At 35.4% G+C, this 12,354-nt stretch overlaps 1 protein-coding gene across 1 annotated transcript in view; it reads right to left on the reverse strand.

Annotated features, from left to right (window-relative positions):
* Positions 1–7,442, reverse strand: part of PJA2 (praja ring finger 2, E3 ubiquitin protein ligase) — a 68,519-nt gene extending 61,077 nt beyond the window's left edge. The window contains exon 1 of the mRNA XM_004678364.2: positions 7,336–7,442. The gene's annotated coding sequence lies outside the window, so the exon portion shown is untranslated. The remainder of the gene's footprint in view (positions 1–7,335) is intronic.
* Positions 7,443–12,354: the final 4,912 nt, after the last annotated feature.

Here is a 12,354-nt window from a genome sequence, read left to right on the forward strand (position 1 = left end):
ACACACACACATAAAAAAATACACACATACATATATATAATGTGTGTGTGTGTATATATATATAATACACAAACACATATATATTTAATGTGGCACTGCTGATAAAAGTAGCTCTGCTTGACAGGACTTTCTGAAATAACAATGCTCCATATATTAAACAGATCAATATGGAAGCTAAAAGCTACATTTGGCAACTAAGTATTTAAAAAACGGCTATAAGGGCAGAGAAAATTAATTTGAATTTAATTTAATAACTACTCAAAAGTCAAGTTAAGTAGTCACACTGGGTAGTGACTATATCCTCAACAATACTAAATCAAACACAGCAGCAATGTAGTAAAGATCTATGACATATGTAAGAATATAATGACAATAATAGCAAAAATATATTAGGGGGAAATAAAAAAACAGCATTATAGAGCTATAAACTATACACTTTATACTATTTAAAAAGTGGTATAACGCTGATTGAATACAGAATGATATTAAAGAACTATAACATAAACAGGAAATTTAGTATAATTCTTTAATGAGGCCAGATAAAATGGACTCAGAGAGAACTAAGAGCAGATAAAGAGAAAACTAGTGAGACGATAGATTTAAATGTAACCACATAACTACATTAAACAAAAAATGCTCTAAATTACCAAATTCAAAATGCAAGATTGTCAGGATGGATAAAATATAATGGGTTATCTACAGAAAAACTTTTTAAAAGGCATAAATTGAAAACAGAAAGATTATATAATGCAAACACCTATCAAAAGAAAGTCTGGAGTAGTTACAACACTATCAGATAAAGTAGACTGCAAAACAGGGAATACTGCTAGAGATAAAGATGCTAGAACAAAACTGAGAATTAGACAAATTCATTGTTATTGCGAGAGACTTTAATTTGTTCTTCAGTGATTAAAAAAAAGTGGGCAAAAGTTCTGGAAGGAAAAAGAAAACAAAGCAAACACCATCATCAAACTGACTTGACAATGACAGGCTATCAAATATAAAATTTAATGTTTAAAGTGGAATACAAATTTTATAAAACACTCCATACCAGAATAGCATAATACGTATTACCTTAAAGTGCACATTCAAAAGAAAAAGGACAATTATCAAAATTGAACCTTCTCTAAGACATAAAGCTAGATTCTCAGTTTTTTAAACAATTGCACCATACATGTTATCTGTCTACAGCAAAAGTAAACAGAAATCAGTTACAAAAAGGAAGCAAATAACACCCAAATTGTTACTTGTAACAATAAATTAAACATAGACATCAGATACAGAAATAAGGAAACCCACCAGATACTGATATTAAACAGCATACTTCTAAATAAGTCAAAGTGGAAGACATTATAACAATTTAAAAAATATTAAAGTATATAAGTATATCACTAGTTGTGATGAGAAGGAAAAGGTCTTAAATTAAATTTACATCTTCAAATCAGATCTCAAGCAAAACACATATAAAGAAAGAAGAATACAAAATTGAAAACATAAGGAAAAAAGCTTTTATCTCTGAAAGTATTAACAAAGTTGATTAATTCAGAAACAAGACAAGTGAGCATATGCATCCAGTATCAGAGGTGAGAGAGATCACTACAAATCTTATAAACAGAAAAATAAGAAAAAAACTTTATGATAATGAATAGATGAAATAAGCAAATTCCTTAAAAGTTAATACTTCTAAACTATAAGCAACTATTAATATATTATACTAATATATTATATACTTTAGGTCCAGATGAGTTACCTTGCAAATGTTAACACTTGTAAAAACAAGTGCCAATCCTACCCAAAATTTCTCAGAAAACATGCAAGAAGCACTTCCTGACTTGAGGCCACCTTATCCTTGATACAAAAAACCACATTAAAAGTTTCTTTTATGGACATTGATACAAAACAGAACACTCAACATAATACTAACAAATCTAATCTAGTAATTTGTGAATCATAATGCACCACTCCCAAGTGAGGCACATCTAAAGAATACAAGATTGATTAATATTTGAAATCAAATCAGTATATTAATAGAACAAGAAAGATAAGCCATATGACTATCTCAGTAAATAAAAACTATTGCTCAAACTCAACATCTACTCATCAAAGTGTTTCTAATACAGAAACAGAATGGGAATATACTTAACTTAATAAAAGGCCATTCTTATTAAACTTAAGAATTAAAGACTAAAGTCTTCCTTTTTAATAGCAGGAACAAGACAAGAATATAAGCTCCCACCACTCCTATTCAACACCATACTGGAAGTCATTGACAGTGTAATAAGTGAAGAAAAGGCATGGGAGAAAAAAGAGAAATATCCTTTATTCACAAAACACATGATGATCTGCATGGAAAAAGCAAAAAAGCACAAAGAATCTGTTAAAAAAAAAGTTAAATGAATCAGTGAGTATATTAAAATACAATTATATTTTTACATACTATCAATGGACACTGCAAACTGAAATTTAAGAAGATTACCATTATTAATAGTGTAAGAAATGATATGATACAAATGTAATAAAAAACAGCAACAATATCCATATACTGAAGTTACAAAATGCTGATGAAAGAAATAAAAAAATCTAAATAGCGATATTCAATCTAAATAGCGATATTCTGTGTTCAATGACTAGAAGACACATTATGATGTCTACTCTTTCCATTTTACTTGATGCATTCAATACAATCTAAATTGGTATCCCTTCAGTAGATGTTGCAGAAACCAAGAATTCACTTCTAAAAATTTTATAGACAAGCAATGGAATTAGAATAATTTTGAAAAAGAATAAAAGTTGGAAGACTCATTTTACATGATCTCAAGACTTATTACAAAGTAACAATAATTACACAATGTGGCACTGCCAAGATAAAAAAAAAATCAAGGGGACAGTCCAGAAGTAGACTCCTATGTACGGTCAACTGATTTTCAAATAGGTTGAATTAATTCAATAAGGAAACAGTCCTAACAAATGATGTTAGGATTGAGGGAAATAAGCCTTATCTTATACCATATAAAAAATTAACTCAAAATGGATGATACATTTGACATGAAGGCTGAAACAATAAAACTTAAAGAAGAGATAATAAGAGGAGAGCTGTACAACTTTGCACTGAGCAAACTTAAAAGAGTACAGAAGCACAAATCATATGAGAAAAAACTAACCAAGTGAATTTAGTCAAAATTAAAGGCTCCTTTTTAAAATTATGAAAATGGAAAGGCAGGCATCAGAGTGTTATCTGTGTGGGCAAAAGTATTCTTAATCTCAACAATCCAATAAAATGAGTAGATGACTTATAAACATATTCACAAAGGAAAATATAAAAATAACCCATATAAACATAGGAGCAAATCTGTGGTGTCATTAATCATGAGGTAAATGAAAGCAAAAAGGGGTTACTATTATATACCCACTAGGGGTACTAAAATTAAAAAGCCTGAAAATTGATAAGGATGTAAGCAAGTGGAATCATAAAATGGAAAACATTCTGGTGGTTTCTTGTATTTAGACATTCATTAATTATACAAACAACCCACAATTCCATTTCTAGGTATTTACCTAAGAAATGAAAATATATGTTAATACAGAACTCATGAATAAAGGTTCATAATAGCTTTATTAATTAACAGTTCCAAACTGGAAATAATCCAAAAATTCATGAATGGGTGACATGCTCAACAAATTGTAGTAAATCAATACCATGGATCTATATTTGGTTAAAAAAATGAGAAAATCATAAATACAGAAAAGTCTCAAAAATATGCTGTGAAAGAAAGAGGAAATGCAAGTGGCCAACAGGTGTATATATTGGCTTTCTAAACAGGGAAATGAAAATCAAACCACAATGAGATGCAAGCTTACATCAGTGTGAATGGCACATAATAAAAAAATTAGCAACCACAAATGTTGGCAAAGATGTGAAAAGGAACTCTCTAACACTGCTGGTGGAAACTGCAAACTAGTCCAACCACTTTGGAAAGCTGTATAGAGGAACTTTAAACTACAAAAAAGGAGCTGACATATGACCCAGCAATTCTACTCCTAGGAATCTACCCAAAGAACACAAAAACATTAATTCAAAAGTATATCAGCAACCCTGTATTCACTGCAGCACTATTTAGAATAGGAAATATGTGGAAACAACCCAAATGCCAAAAATAGATGACTGGATCAAGAAAATGTGGAATACTATACACAATGGAATACTATTCAGCAATCAAAAAGATAAAACTACCACCACTCACAGAAACATGGATGGAACTAGACAGCATTATGCTCATTGATATTATGGTCGGTGATGTCAGAAGAAAAAAAAATATTGGATGGTCACTTATAAGAGGAATATAGGGAAACCAAACAAAGAATTGGGGGGGGGGATGTGAACAATAAAAAAAAATGAACAGGAAACTATAAATCAAACATTCTGCAAGGAAGGGGGAGGCAGAGGGGTCAAAACAAGAGTGAAAAGAACACATGGCTCTATGGTGATGGTGCACTGGTGAAATGGTGGTGGGAATTGTATGGGACTACACCAAAGAAAAGGAAGCAAACACTGTACAAAAATGAACAATGATGTAAAATATACATAAATTATTTTTAAAAATATGCTGAGAGAAAAAAAATGTAAGAGAGTACATATTACACTATTCCATTTATACAAAAATATGAAACCGAGAAGACAGGTGGTTCCTAGTAATGAAAGTAAAAATGACTTACTACAACAGAGTAGAAGTTTTAGGGATGATGGAAATATCCCCTATCTTGACAGTAGTAATAAAAATAATATTCTCTTCACTCTGGGTTGTGGTGACAGGGGAATAGATATTTGTTCAAACACACCAAACTGTGTATCTTAAATATATACATTTTACTTTACAATTAATATCTTGAATAAAGTTGATTCTTTAAAAGGGGATACTCTTGGGAAAATAGCCAGAAATTATTGTTCATGCCCTTATACTAAAGAGTTAAAAAAAAAATCAATAAAATTCAATATATATTTACGGTTTTTAAAAATTTCAACAGAAATTAAAATACAAAATTAGAAAGCCAGAAATAGAAAACACTTTAATATTCTCTCAGAAAACATTAGCAATCATAATTGATGCCAAAACATCAACCACACTTGAAGTTTTTAGTTTTCATTACTAGTATTCAATATTACACAGGATATATAACAGTCAAATCATCCACGAAGACAACCGAGTTATAAAAATTGAAAAGGAAGTCAAGAGCTGAGTATCTTCAATCAACACAACAGACATTTGACTCTCGATAAACAGAAAATTCAAAGTTTTCACATAACTCGAAGAGTAGAAAATGTTACTTTCCATTCACCCAATCATTAAAACAATAATGAATATTAAGAAAGGATGTCTTGCATATAGAGAAAAAAGCCTATAAATGTAGCCATAACTTAAGACTTAAGTTATGACTCATTAACAAACCAGTTCTCTCCAAATGAACCTTAAATTTTAATATAAGTTCACTCAAAATATCTAAGAATTTTTAAATTTACAAGTTAACTCTAAAGTTCATCTGGAGAAGAAATGCGTAAGAAACAGTCAAGAGTGATTTTAAAGAGTAATAAGGAGGAAGAAATGGTTAGCATCGTTTTAAATATGTTTAATCTTACCCTTTAACCTAGCAACTCTATTTCTAAGAATGCGCACTCCAAAAATAGTCACCCAAGTTTACTCATAGGATGAAGGTAGACTAGAAGGTAAGTGGAAGCTGTACATTTTACTTCACATTCTTCCTTATATTTGTTTTTTTAATATATAATATCGTATTTAATTAAAAACTAATCTGCAAATTTAAAAGTTGGTTTCAAATAAGACAAATCTGTGATGCCAAAAAGAAACTGCAATTATCCTAAATATCAGTAAGGAAATGGTTAAAGCACAGTCCATTCACACCAATGGAATACTATGTAATCTTAAAAAAAAATTATTCGGGAGATATGTATAACAAGATGTCCAAGAAATGTAATTAATAGAAAAACCAAGTGACAAACCAACGTGTCGGGTAACCTCTAACTCTTAAAAAACAAAACTGCATGTTTGTGTGTCTGAAAGTGCATTTAGAAAGATGTACATTAAGATGCTAACCCCAAACATTGAAGTGGAACTAGAGGATATAAGGAAATTTTCATGTATTAATAGTACTTTTTTGTTTGATTTTTTACATCAAGTTTACATGTCTGTAATAAATTCTTAAAAGGTTTTTTCATGTAAAATTGACATGACTTCCAGGAGACAATCACAGAACTAATATAGTTTAAACGTTTGTTTCCGTTATCTTTGTGTTTATTTACATACTCATCACATGATCCATAGTCTTCGGCAGAGGTGACTGCCGTTTAATAGAAATGTAACTGACCAACTAGTAGTATATGATAAAATAACAATATATTAAGCCTTAGCAAATGCTGAACTTCAACAGAACCAGCAAGTTCAATCAAAGCAGCGTCGACGCGATGTAAAAAAATTTGAATGCATGGAGAGGGAAATCTTATCTGATTATTCGTCCTCCCTGTAAGAATTACTATTTACTCCCTCTCCTTTTAGTCAACTTGGTCTGAGCGCTTTAAACACACCATTTTGAATGTGCGCAAAATGATTAACCAGCAGTGATCTTAGGGAGGCCAGAACCGAGTGTGCATCCGCCAGAGGCGTGCTCTGACCTGACATTGCTAACCCGGAGCAGCATTGATGGAATGGTGCTGATATCCCGAGAAAAGCGACTGCTGTGGTTGTACAAGGTGTCCGTGTGCTCCAGCCTCGGTGACAATCCGGGGAAATGGAAATCCACCGGTGGAGCGAAGCAACGGAAGGTTTTTCGGGGGAGGGGGCTGCAGGCCTGTGGCGTAAGATGGATCAGCTCTATGCCCAGGACTTGAAATGAACAGAGGGAGCGAGTGGGATGTGTTGGTGGGGGACACACGCTTAGTCAGTCGTGAGTGTGGGGCGGGAGACAGCGGGGTCCTTGGCTAAGGCACCAAGGACAGCACAGAGACTGCAGGAGAAGCGGCGGTGGAGACCCCCTCACCAGCCGGTGCCATCAGTCGGGGGCAGTGCGCACAGCGGCCCCCGACTCGAGCGCGGCCCCAGGTCCCGGCTGGACAGGGCCCAGAAGGCGGAGAAGGCCTCTCCCTGCCGTCAACCCCACCCACCATGGCCGGCGCAGCGGGCCAGGGACAGGCCCCGCTCCTTCCCCGGGAGAAAAACTAAGACATGGAAGAGGGGCAGGCAGCAATTTCCTCGCCCCGACCCTCACATTCCCGAGAGCAGAATAAGTCAGATTTAAAAAAAAAAAAAAAAAAAAAAAAACCCTCACCGAAATGTGCAGCGGCTCCGGAGCGAGAACTGCGCTCGATCCTCCACCCGCCACCACCGCCTTCTTCTCCGCCTCCGACTCCACCCCCGCGGAACGCGCAGCGGCAGGCGGCGGCGGCGGCGGCGGCGGCGGCGGCGGCGGAAGCAGAGGCGGAGGCGGCGCGTCCCGCCCCTTGCTCCCCGGTAAAAGCGAGAGAGTAGAGCGTTCAAGGCCCGCCCCTAAAACAGCACCGACCAATAGACTTACAAGATCTCTGAGGGAAAAAAATCCACCTACCCAATCGGAACCTGAAGAGTGGGATTACGTCAATAGTTGGGACGTGGCAGAAAAAGGGAAAATACTTGGACTCTCTACGCCACGGTCCGCCATCTCCCTCAGGGGAGCTTCGCCGATTGGCCAGAGAGCGGAAGGACGACATCCTTGTTGGCCCGCCCCTCAGCAACCCGGCCCGCCTCCTTTTCCTGCAGCACTGCGACGTTTGGGGAGGGGGCGGGGCACGGTGCTGGGGCTGGAGCTGCACTGCCTTTTGTGGCTTGAGCTGGGAGAAAAGGGCGGGGTCTCAAGGAAAGAGAAAGGGGTGTGGAGATCTAAGGGAAGAATTGGCGTAGCTAGACTTTCAGAAATTTCTACAGTAGCACCAAAATGGAGGCAATAGAATCAGTCTTATTGTACTGGAAACCTAACTGACAAGATTAAGGTCTACTGGCGTAAAGTTTTATCTGTTGCAATTCGGATATGGGATATATATAAGGAAAACAGCACACTGAGAAAGGTCATATTTTGCCCACCCTGCTATTGAACCTCTTCTACCTTCTCACGCAACAGTCCAAACGCTTGACCCCTCATTTGCATCTTGAGGCTGGTCGATTGTCAAGCCTGGAAGTAACAGTTCCCATCACAAGCAACCAAAATAAATGCAACAGCTGATGGCCCTAGACACCTTTCTTAATTTAAACCCGGGGAACAGTTTAGTTAATCATATCAGTCAAGCTAAATTGCTTTTCCGTCGACGGCACACGTGTCCTCTTTTTTTTCACCCTGAACCTGGCGGCTTCTCTGATTACAGTCCGGCTCTCCTCCCATCTTTTTCACAATTCCTTCTACCCCCACCACGCTCAGGCTCTGTGCCCAGGATATATTTATCGTGTTCCCTCCTCCAAGAATTAAGGTCTCTTGCTTCTTGTGCTGTCCCTAGCAACTGCAAAATTTCCTACCAGGGAACAGAGACTTTGGTGTGTGAGGGGTTTTTTTTGTTTTTGTTTTAATTTTTTTTGCTATTGATGAAAAATATCCAAAATTTACTATTGAAAGTTAGGTTATAAGGATTTGCTAGACATTTTGTGATACCAAATCTGTCTCAGTTCGACTCTGTAGGTCATTTCTATCAAGAGACAACTTGCCACTGGGTATTTCTGTATTTTACATATGTTGCATTGGAAGCTGTGGCTCCTTCATTTAAGTCCTTTTTGAAGAAGAATTCATACTTCAATCACATTTCTCTAGTTTCCCTTTAAGATGTTACATATAGATCCAATGAGAAACAATAACCTGTTGTTGGGGCAGGGTTTTCCATAATTCAATCTTTTTCACACCACATCTGTGTATATCCTTGCAGTATTTAGTCTCTTTAAATAAATATTTCTCCTCAGTTTAAGAGGAGAAATTTACAGAAGCACTGTAAGTGGAATACCTGCATCATCTACAAGTTAAAAGTAAGAAAAGTGAACATAAAGCAATATTTTAACATTTTGACTAGAAATTATTGTCCACTAAAGTCTCTGACACCAAAGCCCACCCCCTGTTAAAAGGTGTTACCAAGCATTAGATACATGTTAAAGAAAAGGTATGTGATTGATGCATTTTTATCATGATATAATCAAGGAATAGAAAAATAGAACCAAAACAGGAATCACTTTCTCACTGTGTGAATCATTGTTTTTATTCCTGTGTGTCCTAACTGATGCCATCCAAGATCTTTGGGAAATATCACTGCAAGGCTTAAATCATGTATTGTACAGACCATACTATAAGAATGCCCTATATTTATAATCTCCGTGCTTTTGAATGATCTATTTACCTCTCTGGTCTTAACTTCCAATTTAAATATGAGGAAAGGGATGAGTTGTAAGCATTAAATAACCTAATAAATGTGAACTACATCATATCTAGCATGTAGTATTATTATGTGTACATAGAGGTAATTATAGTTACTGATGATTTACTTTGACGTTTTCATTCCAGAGGTGGGAAATACTTTCAAAAATTTGAAGTACCACATTTTTTAATATCATGGTCTTAAGGAGTGGTCAGGTCAAGAACAAGAGCATTATCTGGGGATATTTTCAAAATGCAAATTATCAGGTATTTTCAGCCTCAGACCCCAATTGAATACTCTAGGTATGAGGACCATACATTTGTATTTTAGCAAACCTTCCAGGTGATTGTGATATACAAATTTTGATGGCCACACATATTATATAAAGAAGACTAATCAAGGAGTGAGGGAACCTGAGTTCCTATCATAGTCTGAGACTGATATCAACAAAGATGAAAAAACAAGCACCTCCAAAAATCTGTTTTTCCATAAAAGCAATGAGTAAACTTCTATAATGTCAGAATCAACTATTTAGAACCCTGGAAATTAACCAGACTTTGAAAAATCCAATAAGTATTTATTCAAGAAAAATAACCAAATCTCAGTAAGAACAGAGAACTTTATGTTTTTACTTATTCTACTTTCATTCTCTCATCTCAAACTGTACCTCTGAAAACAGTAGCCAGCCATCATGTTGAAAATTAGCAACCTTGCGCCCACCTGATGAGGAAAATGACACTGGAGTCCCTTCAAAACGTTTCCAAGATAGTAGTCACTATTTACCAAACCATCCCTAGAATATCTCATTTGGTGAACTATATTTATTTGATTTGATTCAAAGCTAACTTAATGAAAAAAGTCTTATCCCCTCAAGTTTTTGTCAGAAATTGTGTGAAGGAATCAACTTGGCTGCCTCTTTAAGCAAAAACAGATGGGGCAAACAATTGGTCAAACAAAATTCATAAAGGAAAACTAGACTGTGGGAAATTTGAAAGGTGCCAACATTCAGATATCTACATACATCCCATGGGATTTTTGAAAGCTGTGGAAAAGCTCAAGATAGACCTAAGAATGTCCTAAGCTTTCATGCTAAGGTCATCTTGAGATTCTGCCTAAACAAGAAGTAAAGAATAAGTGACAGTTATAAGTAGCCTGGCTTTGGTGTTGAAGCCATGTTCAAACATACACATAAGCACACACTCATCAAATGCTGGGAGGAGGCATATTGATTCTAGACATATAAGAAAGTCTCTGCCTAATCATTAGCTTATGCAAAGCAGAAACGTCCATGTCCACATACAAATAAAAAATATGTGCTTTACAGAAACAATTAAAAAAAAAAGCACCAAAAAAAAAAAAAAAAAAAAAAAAACAAAAAAAAGGAAAAAACCCGGAAAAAAAAAAGAACCGAAAATCAAAAGTTTCAAGGTAAAAAAATGTCTGTTTTTCAATAAAATGAAACACTTGTTCTTCAGAAATTTGAACGAAATTGACAGCACTTACCTAGAATGAGCAAGAAAAAAATGACTCACATAAAAGTCAGTAAAAGAGAAAGCATACAGTGCCAACCTAACATTAACAAATAAGTTAATCTAAGGGAAAAATAGAATATTTGTATGCTAACAGGTTAGAAATCCTTAACAAAATGTTTGAACTTTTTCAAAAGGCATGAACAATAAAAACTGACTTATGAAGAAATAGAAAATTTAATATTAGTCTTGTCATGTATGAAATGAATGACCTTGGTTGATGATTTGAATTCTTTGAGTATTTGTTTCTTGAGCTAGAAAAACACTAAGTAAAATACACTTAGTAAAATACTAAGTATGACATAGCATTAAAATGAGGTGATTATAGAAAGGTTACACTAGTTAATGTAACTCTAGCCAGTGTAATAAGTAAAATTTTCAACAAAACACAAGATCGTTTATTATTTAAAAGCTCATTTTGTAGGATGAGTGGGAAATTCTGCTTATACATTCATGAACCTGAACTCTGTCATCTTCAATTAAGTGTTTTCTTTCTAAGCCTGAACACCAATAACTAGCGTAAAGTATTGAGAAGCATGATGAAAAAGAATGTGAAGCTTTTATTGATCTACCATGGAAGTTGCCTAATCATTAATTATTACAATCTCCCAGCAGTTCACCTTGAACCTATAGAGGCTCTTTTAGGCTATGTAAAAATTAGTCTATTTCATTTTTGTCCTTACTATTAGATATTGCACTAGGGTAAGGTTCTAACTCTTAGAGTGTCATAGTTCTGTACTTTCTTCTGAAAACCTGGGATCATTATCAAGATCCCTCAATTTCAACAGGATTTAAATTTCTATCTTCAACTCCCAGACCATGTGACTGCTACTTCTTTATGATTTCAGTTGCTGTTAGGGTTGCAGGTAAATTTCCTGCAATTTTGCTATGTGCACAGACATTTTTTTATAATAGTTTATTTTTACATCATTTTATACATTTTTTTATCTCAATTGTAATCCCTGTGGGTTTCCCATCACCAAGTCACCCATGTGCCATCACCATAATCCCATGCATTTCCCTCCCCTCCCCTCCCTCTCTCCCCCCCCCTATTTTTGATCCCATTCCCCACTCCACTCCCACAAAATGTCTCTGGAATATGGCTGTTCGTTGTTCTCATTATTTTCTCGCCTGGTCCATTATACTCCTGCTATGAGCAAAACCCTTTTCTTTTACTTTCTGGCTTATCTCACTAAGCATGATCTTTTCCAGATCCATCCAAGTTGCTGCAAAAGACATATGTTTCTTTTTTTGGTTGCTGTGTAATATTCCATTGTGTATATGTGTGTATACACATATACATTGTGTGTATCTTTTTAATCCAGTCATCTACTTTTGGGCATTTGGGCTGCTTCCATGTTTTTCCAATTGTAAATAAAGCAGCAATAAACATGG

This window comes from Condylura cristata, unplaced genomic scaffold (assembly GCF_000260355.1).
Source record: "Condylura cristata isolate star-nosed mole 26May11 unplaced genomic scaffold, ConCri1.0 scaffold00007, whole genome shotgun sequence".
Taxonomy (NCBI): Eukaryota; Metazoa; Chordata; class Mammalia; order Eulipotyphla; family Talpidae; genus Condylura; species Condylura cristata.